This window comes from Panthera pardus, unplaced genomic scaffold (genome assembly GCF_024362965.1).
Source record: "Panthera pardus isolate Hobbes unplaced genomic scaffold, ASM2436296v1 HiC_scaffold_7, whole genome shotgun sequence".
Lineage (NCBI taxonomy): Eukaryota > Metazoa > Chordata > Mammalia > Carnivora > Felidae > Panthera > Panthera pardus.
In genome coordinates, this window is record NW_026527002.1 from 14692236 (window position 1) to 14707883 (window position 15648).

The 15648-nt window shown below is 35.8% G+C and overlaps 1 protein-coding gene across 1 annotated transcript in view; it reads right to left on the reverse strand.

The window, feature by feature from the left end:
* The window catches only part of LOC128775274 (translation initiation factor IF-2-like), a 519737-nt gene that overhangs the window by 313133 nt on the left and 190956 nt on the right, over window positions 1-15648 (reverse strand). Inside the window, exon 5 of the mRNA XM_053896151.1 lies at window positions 5757-5819. The gene's annotated coding sequence lies outside the window, so the exon portion shown is untranslated. The remainder of the gene's footprint in view (window positions 1-5756; window positions 5820-15648) is intronic.

Here is a 15648-nt window from a genome sequence, read left to right on the forward strand (position 1 = left end):
CTCACAAAGTTAAATATGGAATTTCCGTATGACCCCGCAACATACCCAAGAGAAATGAAAAAAAATGTCCACACTAAACGTGCACCCACTGTTATAATGTGTTATTCAAATAGCCAAAAAATGGACCAACCCAAATGTCTATTAACTGATGAATTGATTAAAAAACACGGTGTATATATAAAATGAAATATTATGCAGCCATAAAAATGATGTACTGATATACACTACAATACAGATGAACCTTGAAAATATTACATTAAGTGAAAGAAGCCAAACACAAAAGGCTCCATATCATATAATGCTATTTTTATGAAATGCTCAGAATAAGAAAATAAGTAAAGACAAAGAGATTAGTGGTTGCCACAGGCTGGGGGAAGAGAGAATGGTGAGTGACAGCTTAGTGAGTACACTAAGCATTTCTTTCTGGGGTGATAAAAATGTTCTGGACGGGCTCTGTGCTGACAGCTCAGAGCCTGGAGCCTGTTTCAGATTCTGTGTCTCCCTCTCTCTCTGCTCCTCCCCTGTTCAGGCTCTGTCTCTCTCTGTCTCAAAAATAAATAAACGTTAAAAAAAAATTAAAAAAAAGAAAAAGGGGCACCTGGGTGGCTTGGTTGGTTAATCGTCCGACTTCAGCTCAGGTCATGATCTCACAGTCCGTGAGTTCGAGCCCCGTGTCGGGCTCTGTGCTGACAGCTCAGAGCCTGGACCCTGTTTCAGATTCTGTGTCTCCCTCTCTCTCTGCTCCTCCCCTGTTCACGCTCTGTCTCTCTCTGTCTCAAAAATAAATAAACGTTAAAAAAAAAAATTTAAAAAAAATGTTCTGGAATAAGATAGTTGTGATGGTGGCACAAAACTGTTAATGCACTTAATTGTACATTTTTAAATGGTGAAAAAATGAACTTTATGTTATGTGAATTTTACCCCAATATAAAAAAGGAAGTGAAAACACAATGAAGGTATTACCAACATCTCTGTCAAGTTAACACTGTCAATGTTAATGTACTGCAGGGGCACAAAAGGCAAAAGGATCATTTTCTTGTGTGTAGCATATATGCTACTTTACAGTAGATAAAATTATATATGCGCACTGTATAAATCAAGTTTCAGCATATGTATGAAATGTAAATGATGCAGAAGTGCTTGTTCATTTTTATTTTGTCATTGAAAATCCATGCTTCAGGAAAACAGAAGGAATTTCATGGTTAGCTAATGCCAACTTTGCGAGCATTGATAAGAACACTGAATTTGAACTCTACTTCTTGTCCACTGTGTGATTAAATGCAAATAAGTGGAATATTCTTCCTAATCAAGGTGTGGTCCATGGCAGAGCAACACCAAGCACCACTAGGAGACTCCTGGGTCACTCATTGGACCTGATGAATCATAATCTGCATTTTAACAAGACTTCCGGATGATTCACATGCATATAAGACTGAGAAACTCTGCTCTAAATCAATGTTCCTCATTGTTAAACTGTAAATGCTAGGTTTTATTTATTTTTATTATTTATTTATTTTTCACTCTTTTTAGAGAGAGAGAGAGAGAGAAAGAGAGAGCATACATGAGCTGAGGAGGAGCAGAGGAGAGGGAGAGAGAGAATCCCAAGGAGGATTCGCGCCCAGTGCAGCACTCAATGTGGGGCTCTATGTCGTGATGGTGAGATCACGACCTGAGCTGACATCAAGAATTGGATATTTAATGCACTGAGCCACCCAGGCACCCCCTAAATGCTGGGTTTTAAAACCCACACTTTTAAATTTTAAAGTCAGTGTCTTTGACTACATCAAGTACTCATGTGAAAGGTTAAAATGCAACAACGTACCCTCATACCTTTCTCCTCATCCACCAACTTTCCCAAATACAGTTTAGTAGAAGAAAATAATGGTTAAGAAGGATTCAGAAATTATCACTTACCCTAATCAATGCATTTGCTCATTTCACACACGCACTAGAGCTATAACTTCAACAAAATGAAATTAGAGTTCAGGTTAAAGCTTTCATTTTAGAGTAAAGCTTATTTACTCTCCTGTGTGTTAGATGTGTCATCAATTTGCTACTAACTCCTCTATTCATATCTGCCCCATCTATCATCTCTTCTACAATCTTTTCATAGTTAAGAAATATTCATTAAAATTACATATATAAATCTCTTCTCTGTTTTTTGTGATGAATTTTGTCATCACAGACTGTACAACTGAGTGACTTCCAAATTCTTTTTTCTTTCCTAGATGCTGTCTCAAATTGTACTATTCACCTTTTTTTTCCTCCATATTTGGAGTTTTTAGATTTTTTTCCTTCTTCTTTTCCCCCCTTTTCCATCAAATGCTATCATCACTAAACTTTTTGATATTTTTAAAAGCTGAAATTTGATTAAGATATACATCTTTTTTTATTCAGGCAATAGTAACCCTTTACTTTTGCACAATCCTTTACAGTTAGCAAAAGGTTATCACACATTGTACCAGTTAAGACTCAAAACAAACTTATGAAATAGATAGAAAAGACATTTTACTTCAGTAACAGCTCAGAAGTCAAGATACAGTTTAAAGTATCAGAGAAAGGAGAAAATCCAGATCATCAGCCATATAAAGAGAAATACAACTGCCAGTCACCTGCTTTGTAAACTCTACAAATAGTGCCAATTAAGGAAAGGGTAATACCATTATTAATAATTTTATTTTTTTAATTTAACCTCAGTGAAAAGTATTCAAATATAATATGTTGGAAACTCTGCATTGAGCAATCAAGATAAAACCTTTACTTGAAGGCTAGAAAATCAAAACGTCAAAGAGAACACAGATAGCAAACAATAAAAGGAACGCTAACACAAAAATATATCATCCAACGTAAGTGAAGATTTGTCCCAAGATGAAGGCACTGCAAATCAATAAAAATTCCATGAGATTCAACAAAGCAGTACATTTTCACAAAGGGATGACTTTATAAAATCCTTGCAAAATAATGCAAAGGGATCTAAAAGTCAGAAACTAGATAAAAGCACTAGAAAAAAGGAAAGAAGCTCAAATACTCTGAACTAATAGCTCAATTTATGCCCTTCAAAACAATCCCTAACAATTGGTAGCTGTCAGTGCTATGGACTGATGGCATTCAATAGATACTTCTTGACTAAGTCATATTCTGATTATTTTTAATTAAAAAAATTTTTTTTGATGTTTATTTTTGAGAGAGAGAGCATGAGCAGGGGAAGGGTAGAGAGAGAGGGAGACACAGAATCTGAAGCAGGCTCCAGGCTCTGAGCTGTCAGCACAGAGCCCAACACGGGGCTCAAACCCATGAATTGCGAGATCATGACCTCAGCTGAAGTTGGACGCTTAACCAACTGAGCCACCCAGGTGCCCCTGATTATTTTTTAAATTTTTATTTATTTTTTAGAGAGAAAGAGTGAGAGCACGAGCAGGGGAGGGGCAGAGAGAGAGGAAGACAGGATCTGAAGCAGGCTCCATGCTCAATGCCCAGTTCGAACTCGTGAACCATGAAATCATGACCTGAGCTGAAGCAGGATGCTTAACTCTGCAACCAACCCAGACGCCCTAGTCATATTGTGATTATGACTAGAAATTATAATTAAGAAGAAAGAGAAACAGGGATGGAAGAATGGGGAGTAAATGAAAGGAAAAGGAAGGAAGGAAGGAAGGAAGGAAGGAAGGAAGGAAGGAAGGAAGGAAGTAAGGAAGGGTGAAGCAAGGAAGGGAAGGAGAGAAGGATAGAGGGAGAAGGGGAGGAGAAGGGAGAGTTAGGGAAGGGGAAGGAACTAACCTATGGCGAAAAAGGAAACAGTTTAGTGATTAGGAAATCAAATGGCACCAAACCAATTATTCTTGAAAATGAGTAAGGCTAAAGTAGATCACAAAGATAAGGATTTATGTGAGGAAAGAGAGTGGAAACAGTAAAGGGCTTTCATAATGACATCAAAACCAGAAATCACTCTTGGCAAAAGAATGTCTAAGTAACTCCACTTTGAGTCTCATGGTGTCTTGTTAAGACCACTTAAAGAGTACATTGCAATAAATGCCCTCAGCAGTTTAAACGGCCCTTAGCCTTGTGGGAATCAATCACGGGTACTCCTTAGAACCCCCATAATCAAAGTAATTCCAGGCCGTGTGTCTTGACAGTTGCCATTATGGTCTACCACTGGCATGTTGAGATAGTTAAGATCTGTTCACAACACAAACAGCTGTCTAAGAGCTAGTACACTTATATTCAATCCAAGTGAACCTTGGTGACTTAGGAAAAGGACCCAATAACACTCAACCAAGACTCTAAAAGCAACGTCTACAAGCAATCTATCATTTATAGACGAATTTGTACTTGACAAATCAAAGCATTCTCATTTTAGGTAAAGCTAAATAAATAATATGTCATAACCGGTATTCCACATGTCAAAGAAAATGTGAATTGAAGGAATGTGTCAAAAATATAAAATTGTTTTTGTTTCTATTTTCCAGTTTTATTTGGTTATGAAACTGATTTAGGGCAATAATTATGCTGCTATTTCAGAAAAAAATGTCTAGAACACTATTTTTTCAGGAAATTCATTAACTTTGTCAAGAGAAATTATTCTGTTTGTAAGTAAAACTTTGATCAAATTGTAACATTAAGTAAAATTTTAACTCTTTAAGAATCCGGATTAAAATAAACTCATATTAATACAAAGATATTAAAAAGCTAAATTTTACCCAAGTGATATTTGAATTATAATGCTATCCTCAGATTTTCAAGGTTTATCTGATGCCATTTCTATTTTTCTGAGAATAATTCACATTTCTACCTAAAAATCTTCTTCTACTCATACACATTTTATGAATTTATTATGTTGAACTATGCAAAACTTTCAGTTACCCTTCAACAGTCAATACTTAACTTAATAATTGCAGATCCTAAGCACTCACTTTTGTTTCTGTTATTATTGTTTTGTTTTTTTTTTTCCTAAACAACTGTGGTACAGGCTCCATGTTTGTGCTTGATTGGAAACAAGGCATTAAATTATAGTTTGCAACCCTGGTGCACACCAGAATCATCTGGGAACTTTAAAATACACTATACTAAGGTCCCATGCCAAAGATTCTGTAACTATAATTGGTTTCCAATAAAATCTGGGCATCAATAGTTCTTGAATTTCTTCAAATGATTTTAGATTGCATCTAGATTGAGAAACACTGGCTAAATAAAATGAAGCTTGGGAGTCGCTTTTTTCCTCAATGATAATAATCACCATAAAAAGTATTCCAGTCTAGAAAAATTAGAACTCAGGTGACTAAATTGCATAAGCCTTAATGGACCCACAACTGAAAAGAAGCACGCCACTATAAAAAGAGAAATATTCATATATTATTACGGTTTTCAATATGGAAAGCAACTCTTTGTAGATTCAGAAGTAATTTGCATAGAACTAATATGTAGAGACTGATCACAGCGAGCTCCAGAAAAAGAAAAAACTGTGAAACTGACAAGTGAGTCTTTAGTGCCCTGCTCTGCCCTGTCTTCACTCTACATTCACCTTCCCTCCGAATTTTCAATACTAGGCTTTTCAATTTTCAATACTAGAATTTTCAACACAAGGCTCCTCTAGAGAGCTAAGGTGCTAGGAAAGATTTCCAGAAGAAAACAAAAATGACTCCTTTGGAGTCAAATATTTATTGTTTAATGCACACCTGATAACATTATGGCAATAACAGTGCAAACAAATAGGAGTATGATGAATAAAACACATTATGAGATTAAATATTTGTGCTTACTTTTAAATGCGGACATACGTCTCTCTTATGGCACCACATCCAGAAGTTTCCTTGAAGAGTATCCTAGGTATGAAAGAAAAAAAAACTCTTTAGTTTTTCAATAAGGCCATAAAATGTGGTGTTTGAAATTTGGCCGTGCCACTTTATGACCCTGGGAAAGATACTTAACCTTTCTAAGCTTCAACTGTATGGTGGAAAAAATAAAATATAAATATTAGACAGGATAATACATACAATATAAATAACATATGGAAAGCTTTGATAGATATTAGCTGTTATTATAAAAAAAATCACTGTTTTTATTTTTACCATTTTCTTAAGAAACCATTTTTGCATCTAAAAATTATGTTTAAAGTTATTTTATATGCATCTTTGATTTTCCAAAGCACTTTTTACTCATATATTTTCATATTATATTTGGTGAAGACAGTCATTGAAGAACCAATAGCATTAAATCATAATGGACTTACTCTATCTACTGCTTAGCGATCAAAATAAAACATGTGTGTAAAGTTTTAGTGTAATGTTTATTAAAGAATCTCCTCATCAGAAACACTTGAAAACTCTTTAAAACATACATTCCTTTGCTCCCCATGGATCAACCCAATACTAATCTCAGATTCTCTCCACTTGCCTGTTTCTTGTTAATAATCCCATCTGCTAAGTTTCAAAGACACCTGTTGTTATCCAGCACTTCTTGGAGATACATCACTGGTGCCCTTTCCTCAGCCTTATTTTTAGTCAGTTGTAATATCCTATTGATTTGACTTTCAAAATCGTTCTTTCATATTTCCTTCTCTTTTGCCTTCCAAGTACCATGACTCCAGACCAAGTTCTATTAACTCCTACATGAGCCTTCCCCCAGCCAACCCATTTGATTCATAGCCACCAAATTAACCTTCATAATGAAAAATCTAGAGTATGTTACTGTCTTGATTAAATATATTAAATACTTTCCCGTTCCTTGCAAAAAAGCTAGCCTGACATTTTTAGCTAAATGAGCATTCAAGGATTTCATGAGAGGACTTCCATCTGTTTTCAGGGATTTATTTCACACTACTCCTTTTCACCTACCATCATTTTCAACCAAAATGGAACAGAAGTTCTCCTATAAACACAGCTCTCATGTTCTGGCCTCTTTCTGGTTCCTCAAGTTGATGCTCACCTGTCTGATTATACCCCCAGGCAAGTGGGAGTTGGGAAATCGGATGTTTCAGGCATTTAGAAGCAGAGGTAGAAGCAGGGCAGAATAGGGTAGGCAACATTTTGAGAAAAAAAGGTTACCAAAAGTTTGGAGGAGCTGTTATCAATTTAAATGGCTTAGGTAGAAACAGAAAATCCTTATAGAGGCAAATGGGATAGCAATTAGGTGAGAAGAGAATGAAAAACTGAAGTGGAGGGTGGAGGGTAAAACCTGGGGGAATTCCCCAAATCACATCCTAGGACTTTCATAGGTTCCTTTGATCTCAAGCTGGGTGGGAAGAAAGATGTTAATACTGCCTTCTTTAGTCTGAACTTTTCCTTTTTTAACCATTCCGATTTCTTGCCACTGACATCATGCCTATTAGTCATAACTTTTAGCACATGTTACCACCAAGAAGCCTTCCCAAACTCTTCCACAGAGCTATCATTCCTTCCTCTGAATTGTCAGAGCATGCTATTCTCACTTTTGTGTCACATTTGATTCTTCCTATTTTATTGTAATGTTTGAGAAGAGGAATCATTTAATTTTCATCTCTGCCCCAGCAGGGTCTAGCTGTTAATTACCTAAGAACCTTTCTCTGTGTATGTGTGTATTGTATCTCTTCCTTCCTCTTCAGCATCCCCATTCACAAACAAAGAAAATTAGGTCGATGGATACTAGATGATTTATCCTGGGGAATAATCACCATGACATCTCACTCGCCTAATCATTCTACACTAAAGAAATCTCTTTCACTCAGTCTTTTATAAATCTGTAATATCTCTCAATAAATGACATAACTTTAGAGTAATTTTCCAAGTGATTAAGATAGTCAATCAGCCTATCTGTATATATGTGGAATTTCTACCAACCTTAAGAATAATTAAAGAAATATTTCTTTTGAAATCAAATAGCTATAATAACATGAACTTTAAAAAATTTTTAAAACATACCTAATACATTTTCAGTCCCACATATTGTCAGCTGCATCTAGAACCCAATGCTTTGCCCTTTCTTACTAATTCTTGCCTTATGGTTTCTAAAACCCCATGACCGATCTAGTGGTCTCTCTCTCCCAAGAACAAAAGCAGACCCAATTCTTTTCTCTCTTGGTTTAGCCATCCACCAGCTACAGATTTCCTCTTCTCTCCCACTCATCTGTATGAACAGTCCTACCATCCAATAAAGCCATTTGTGCTGACAGGTGCTGCTTACCTAAGGAATGAATCATCAGTTGGTTTCTGAGGTTCTGAATCAGCAGAGCCTCAGCTCTAGCCAGTGTCATTAGTTGTAGATGAAGTGATGGTGCCAGAGGCAGACTAAGTGGACCAAGAAGGCAGGAAGGACTGCTCTAGCCTTGCTACGATTAATAAAAGCATTGCTACTGAGGAAAGCTGTAGTTAAAAATGAAGAATAACAGTGCTAATATTTTGCAAGTTGCAATACTGTGATTCATAAAAAATATATATTGTCATCATTCAGATGACCAAAATATATTCCTCAAATATATTTTGTCTGCCCCCATGTTCCTGGCTCACAGCTCCTAAAACGTTTGGGATTTCCTGTGATAAGGGTGATGAAAGTCTTTTGTTATGTAAATGATGATGGGTTTTGGATCCCAACCAATGGCAGGGTTGCTTGCTGTGAGGACCAACCCCGTGATTAGAGGGTTGGAACTTTCAGTCCCACCCCTACCTCTCCTCTGGGGAGAAACAGAGATGCTGGAGGTTGAATCAGTCCTTGGCCCATGACTCAGTCAATTGTGCATATGTAATAAAACCTCTATAAAAACCCAAAAGGGGAACTTGCAACTTGGTGAATGTGAGGAGATGCAGGAGGGGCACTCCTGGAGAGAATGTGGAAGATCTGCGCCCTTTCCCCTACCTGCTTAGCGTATCATTTCATCTGGCTGTGGATGTGTATCCTTTATATCCTTTAATAAACTGGTAAATGGGTTTCTCTGAGTTCTGTGAGCTGCTCTAGCAAATTACTCAAACTGAAAGAGGAGCCCATTGGAACTTCCAATCTGCAGCCAGTTGGCCAAAAGCACAGATCACAGCCTGGGGCTTGCCACTGACATCTGCAGTTAGGGGTGGAGGGCAGTCTTATAGGACTGAACCCTTAACCTGTAGAATTTGATGCTATCTCCTGGAAGACAGTGTCAAAATTGAGTTCAATTCTCAGAACTGAAAACTGGTGCCCTATAATGGGTGTTTGGGGACTGAGAACCCCCCAGATTGGAATTGGGTCTAGGACCCTAGAAGAGAAGTGGATAATTTGATGTAGGTCAGCTTTCCTAAGGTATACATTAGGAATTCCTAATAATTTAGGAATTATTTGTGAAATAATTGTAGCGACCTGTGAAGTGCTACTACATATGTGAGAAAATTCACAATGCACAATGTTTACATATTAAAAGCTCTCAGTAATTAAACATTGTTTAATGCAGGGTACTTCCAATATAATCTACTATAGAACCCCCTTTCTGATAAACACCTCTGATGTATATCCTCCAAGGAACACACCTTGGTAAAGGCTAATCTAGTTTGTTCATACTTTTACATTATTGAATAAAAACAAATGCTGGAGGGGCACCTGGGTGGCTCAGTCGGTTAAGCATCCGACTTCAGCTCAGGTCATGATCTCATGGTTCGTGAGTTCGAGCCCCACGTTGGGCTCTGTGCTGACAGCTCAGAGCCTGGAGCCTGTTTTGGATTCTGTGTCTATAAATAAACATTAAAAAGTTTTAAAAAAAATGTTGGAACTGATAGAATCAAGACCATGATTTGCATTACTTATAGTATTAAAAGGGAGAGAAAGAATTCTCTCTTTTTCTATCCAAACTGTCCCAACACAAAGATAATTGATTTCATCTTTGCATTTTAAAAAGCCATATTTACTTTTGTGTGTCTATTTTCATATACAATTTAAAGTATACATTCTGCTGTGAGCCATGAAACATTTTGCAAAATCACATGTTTCATTACACCAAAGCCATAACGAATATTGGCAAAATAAATAAGATTTTCTTGTAGTACAAAAAATTACTGACATTTTAAAACTAAAACCTTCCTTTTTTTAATGTTTATTTATTTGAGAGAGACAGAGAGAGAGAGAGAGAGAAAGAAAGAATCCCAAGTAGGCTCCACACTTTCAGAGCACAGCCTGATGCAGGGCTCAATCCCATGAACCATGAGATCATGGCCTGAGCCAATATCAAGAGTGGGTTGCTTAACTGACTGAACCACCCAGGTGCCCCTAAAATCTTCCTTTTTAATGCGCATTTTTTTGTTTTTTTTCCACACCTGACTCTTACTTATACCATAAAATGAACTTTTCTGTAAATTGTATCCTAAGATTCATCCAAAACAAAACAAAATAAAACAAAGCCAAACTAATAGAATTAATGTTTCTGGAATTGGTAGCACTGTGACTAATAATACATATATTTTTATACACACACATTAGATATAGATGGAGCCATAATACAATAGTCATAGTTCCTTATTATAAAAGTGAATAAAAGTAAAAGTAAATAAATTTTGGTGACCCAAAGATAGAAATATAACCAGCAAAGCTTGTCATAAATATTACATACTATCTGAGAATTCTGTTTGAAAGTAACCCCTTAAATCAAATGAAATGTCTCATTTTATACATGAATCTATTGTGTATAATCATCATGCCATACTGGACTGTTTCACTTGAAGCCATTAATACCTTTAAAATCAGTCAATGCTGCCAATTGACCATAAAATACTATTGTCCCAAACACAAAGAGATACTGAATCAAAGTTGAGTCTTATGTTTTACACATCTAACAATTAATTATAGGTGTGCAACCATAGTTAATCCAGATAAAGCTATCAAATACTACATTTTTTCATTTAATCATTGCTTCAGTCCTATGAAATTGAAACATAATTCTCATTTGACAGTTGAGAAAACTAAAAGAGATAAGGTAACCATATAGCTAGTCAGAAGCAGATCCAATCAAGATATGGGATCCAACCAGGCTATATGAGTGCCTAACCTCTCTTCTTTAATTCAATTCAGTTTAAGAATAGATGAGGCCAAATAAGTCATTTGATGTAGAGTCGTTCTAAGTAAACTGCTTCTGGAGCCCAAGGGATACAGCAGGTCCTGTATAGTTAAAGAGTCATGCAACTCTGGGAAACTTCCTCTAAGCCTTCTCTTCATGCTTAAGCATTAAATGAGATACTACATATAAATTACTCAGTTTTTACAGCGCATCTAACTGATAAACAAATGTTTACTGTTGCTATTGTTGGACCTCCTCTTGGGTGAAAGGATTATTATTCTGGAATTCCAGAATAATTAAAATTTGCTTCATTTTAAAAAGCTCCAGTGTATGTTGCCCGGTTTGATTTCTACCTGTTCTGATGATGAACAACACAAAAGTATCCATTTCCCCTAGACTTTTGTATTTATTTTGAATGCTCTTAAGTTAATACATGATTATATGCCATATATGTCATTTCACATGCTGCACAATCTGCTACTATCATCCATTTGCTCTATTTGTTACAGTCCGGCACATCCTTGTGGGCCTGATTTTTCTTGAGGCTTTCTTAACTTCCCCCAGTTATTATGAAGTGTTTATCTCTTTCATTAAATTCTGAGCTTGCATCACCCTAAAGACAGAAACTACAAACTGTTGCTCCCTTACAGTACTTACTATATGTCAAAAAGCAGGTATGTTAAAAAAAAAGTTGAATTGCATATAAATTGCATATAATTTGTATATAAAAATAGTATTAAGATGTTGTACATATCTCATTTTCACTAATGAATAATCATTTCCCTGTAAGCAGGAACCATATTCTGTAACTTCTTTGTGTCTGATAGTAGCTGGCATCATGAGAAGAAGTGAATTTCAACTGGATGATTTCATGATTTGTTTTTTATTATGGCCATGAGAACTTAATAGACACTTATGGCTGGCCAGTAATTATACATTCTTTCCCAAGTTTCTTCTGCTCCCCCAGATATTAATTTCATGCTTTCTCCTATCCAATTTTCAGCAGCTACTGCCTCCACTCTTCTCACACTCAGTATCTGTCCTTAATCCTTATTTCAACTGAGAAAACAGAGGCATTCCACATTTCCATTTTATATCCTCCATCTACGTATAATTGCACCCTCAATTCTGCCTTCTTTCCTGTTGCTATGGATAAGCTATCTGCACTGCCGAACAATCCACTTCACCATGAATTAGATCCTACTTCTTTTGCCTATCCAAGAACATTGTTCCAGAATTCTCCTCTCTCGTGTTAACATCTTTCCCTCTCTACTGAATTATTCCCATCAGCACATAAATATGCTGCACTTCTTCCCTTCTCAAAAATCCTACTTAGTCCCATTTCTCCAAACACCTAAGACCTACTTTTCTACCCCCCTAAATAGTAAAATTCTTTGAAAGATTTTTATATATCAACCATCACAATCTCCTCTCTTTCCATTCTCACTTGAACCCACTCCATGAAGAGGGTCTCCAACCCTCTTCTGTAGCTCCATAATGTGATACCATATTTGATCTCTCTTCCTTGAAACACTTTATTCGCTTGGGTTCCTGGGCTCCAACCTCACTTCCTAACTCATTTTCAGTTCTTTTCCACCTCCTTTTCTGATTCCTTCATCTCCCAAACTCTGGACATTGGGGTGGATCAAGGCACCATTCTTGGTTGTTCTTTCTTCCCTATCCAGACTCACACCATAGCTTATCCCATCCAATGCCCTAATAACTAACAAATTTATATATCCAGTCCAAACTCCCCTGAATTCTAGACTCTTCTATCAAAACTGCTCATATAGTTTCTCTTGATGGCTAAATGGCATTTCATACTAAACATGTTGAGACAAACTCCCTCCACTCTCAAACCTGATTTTCCTAGTCTTTTCTATAACAGTTGATGGAAATCCAATATTATTAGTTGCCAAATCTGGACATCTTGGAGAGTTATCTTAGATGTGTTGTTTTCCCCTGTTTACTACATCCAATTCATTAGCAAGCAGCACATTCAAAGCGTATCAATGTGCCAGCAGCACATTCAAAACGTATCAATTTCTTACCAGCTACACTGCTACCACTCTTTTCCATGCTACCATCATTTCACACTTGGATTATTCCAATGGCTACTGAATAGATCTTTTTGTTGCCATCGCATCCCATAAAGTCTATCCTTGACACAGCACCAGACCAATCTTGCTAGAACATAAGTTAAATTGTGTCACTCTTCTGTTCAAAGCCCTCCAACGACTTACCCCCTCGATGCCCATAAAAGCCACAGATCATTCAACAGGCCTATAAGGCCTACATGATCTTTGCCATACTCCCCCACTTCTGTCCTCTGACGTGATCATGTACCTCCCACCCTGATCCACTTCAATCCTGATCTTATGCTTCTCCTTCCCCAGAGCTTCACTTGTCATCTTCTCTATCTGAAGCACCTATATAACCCACTTGCCAGCTGGGCCAACAACTTCACATTTAAAAAATCTTTATTCAAACAACATGTTATAAGTGAGGCCTTCTTTGATGACCCTCTTTATTCTGCAGCCTATCCCAGGGCACCCCTCCTATATCCCTACTGCTTACTTCCCCACAGTACGTAACACCTGCTAACATATTGCATCATTGATTTAGCATGTTTATTGACACTCTCTCCCTCTACATTATAAGCTTCAAAAGGGCAGAGTTTGTGCCTGTTTTGTTAAGTTATGCCTGCCTCATACAAAGTAGATACCAAATAAATGTTTATTGAAGGTTTATTTACCTAAGTTTTAGTCAAATGAGTATTTCTACAAATTTGAAACATATTTGACAGTGAGCTTGATTTTGCAATAATGTTTAGAATAGAAAATAACAGGCAAAATAGTGTAATAATCTCTTACTAATTAAATATGGAGAGCAAATAGGACTAGTTTGGGGATAAGTTTATCTTGGTTTTTTGACTCAGTTCTGCCAGTAAGAGCTCTGTGGCTTCTGAACTTCCATTTCCTTTTGAAATATAAAAATAATAAAACTGAATTTTTCAGGGTAGTTGTGAGAATAAAATCAGATGATGAATTCATTCATATTTTCATTCAAGTCCAACAGGCATTGTTCAAGGTATTGATGTGAAAGCATTTTGTAAATGTAGGAAGCCCAATGTAAGTATAAAGAAATATTATTTTCAATAGAAAAAAAGTTTTCAGTTGAGTAATTTTGAATAGCAATGCATATTAAAAAATGATCACAAATGTATACATATAGTCACTCCAAACTGTAAAAGTTGGAATCAAAAGCTTTTATTAGTGAAATCTTACTAACCTTTTGAAAATATTCTGGAAAACTAAAAACCTAAAACTACAAAAACAAGTGATTTGGAGATGTTTTATTCATCAAAATAAAGTTCCAATAAATTAGCAGCTTTCCTTTTTAATGAGCTAAGCTTCAAACTAAACTTAAAATCCAGCATGTGTAACGAATGCAAAATGCAACAAGAAAATAAACTCATGGAGCTCTTCACCTGAAAATTTTGAATTTTCCATAGATTTTTTTTAAAGCATCGTATTTATGCCCTAAATCATATAACTATGAGATGATTTCCCTGGATATAAATCTGGCCTATTATTTTCAGACCCCAAACTCAATCAAGAAGACTTGTAAATGTCACAAAATGAGACCATCTTGAATCCCTTCCCCCACTCTTATTGTATTTGGGTCAAATAGGATGGATGTCAGAAGGACACAACCTTTTGAGTTTGTCTAAACATCAACTCAAGTGAACACATTTTGCTTTACTAGTTTCCATTATTGTTAGGACTAGAAATAACTAATGACATGTGAAACAATTAAGTGATTATATTAAAATTGATCTTGCCGATCCTTTTTAAATTATAATGGCATTTTAAACACTAGTGATATGTCTGTCTATAACACTCATTATTTTATTATTTGCATAAAAAACAGAACATGTTAAGGTCTTTGACAAAAATATTAAGTTCCAAAATTGAATGCAAAAAAACCCATGAAATTCACACTTGAATTAAAATAAAAATTTTCAGCAATTTTTATATTTATACAGCATGAAGACATTGGTTCCTTTTTTTTTTTTTTTACAAATTTTAATACTTGAGGTCACTCACAAATCTTTAAAAAATCATTTATGAATGTTGCTACTCATTTTATTAAACAAAAAAAAGGAAAAGTGAGTATCCTCAAAAATACTTTCAAAAATGGCAAATTTGGGGTAAGGGGCATTAAGGAATATACTTGTTGGGATAAGCCCTGCATGTTATACATAGGGGATGAATCACTGGAATCTACTCCTGAAATCATTATTGCACTATATGCTAACTAACTTGGATGTAAGTTAAAAATAAATAAATTTGAAAAAAAGGGAAAAATGGCAAATTAGCTAACTAAATTTTCATTAAAGAAGCCACTTACAAACAAATGTAGAGAGATTTTAAGTACCTTATAATGCAGCTAGAAAAACGATGAAAAAATCTGTAAAGAAAGGATTGATTTTATTTTTTAGGCTCCTGTTTATACTCTAAATACTAAGAAGGTTTAAAATAGGGCAGCAATAGTTTGTCACCTTCCTTAGATTTAGGGTATTTGATAGTAACTACTATAGTGCTACATTACCCTGTAGGTACTCAGTAAAAGGTAATTCAATTGAGTTGAATTTTGTAGCTTCT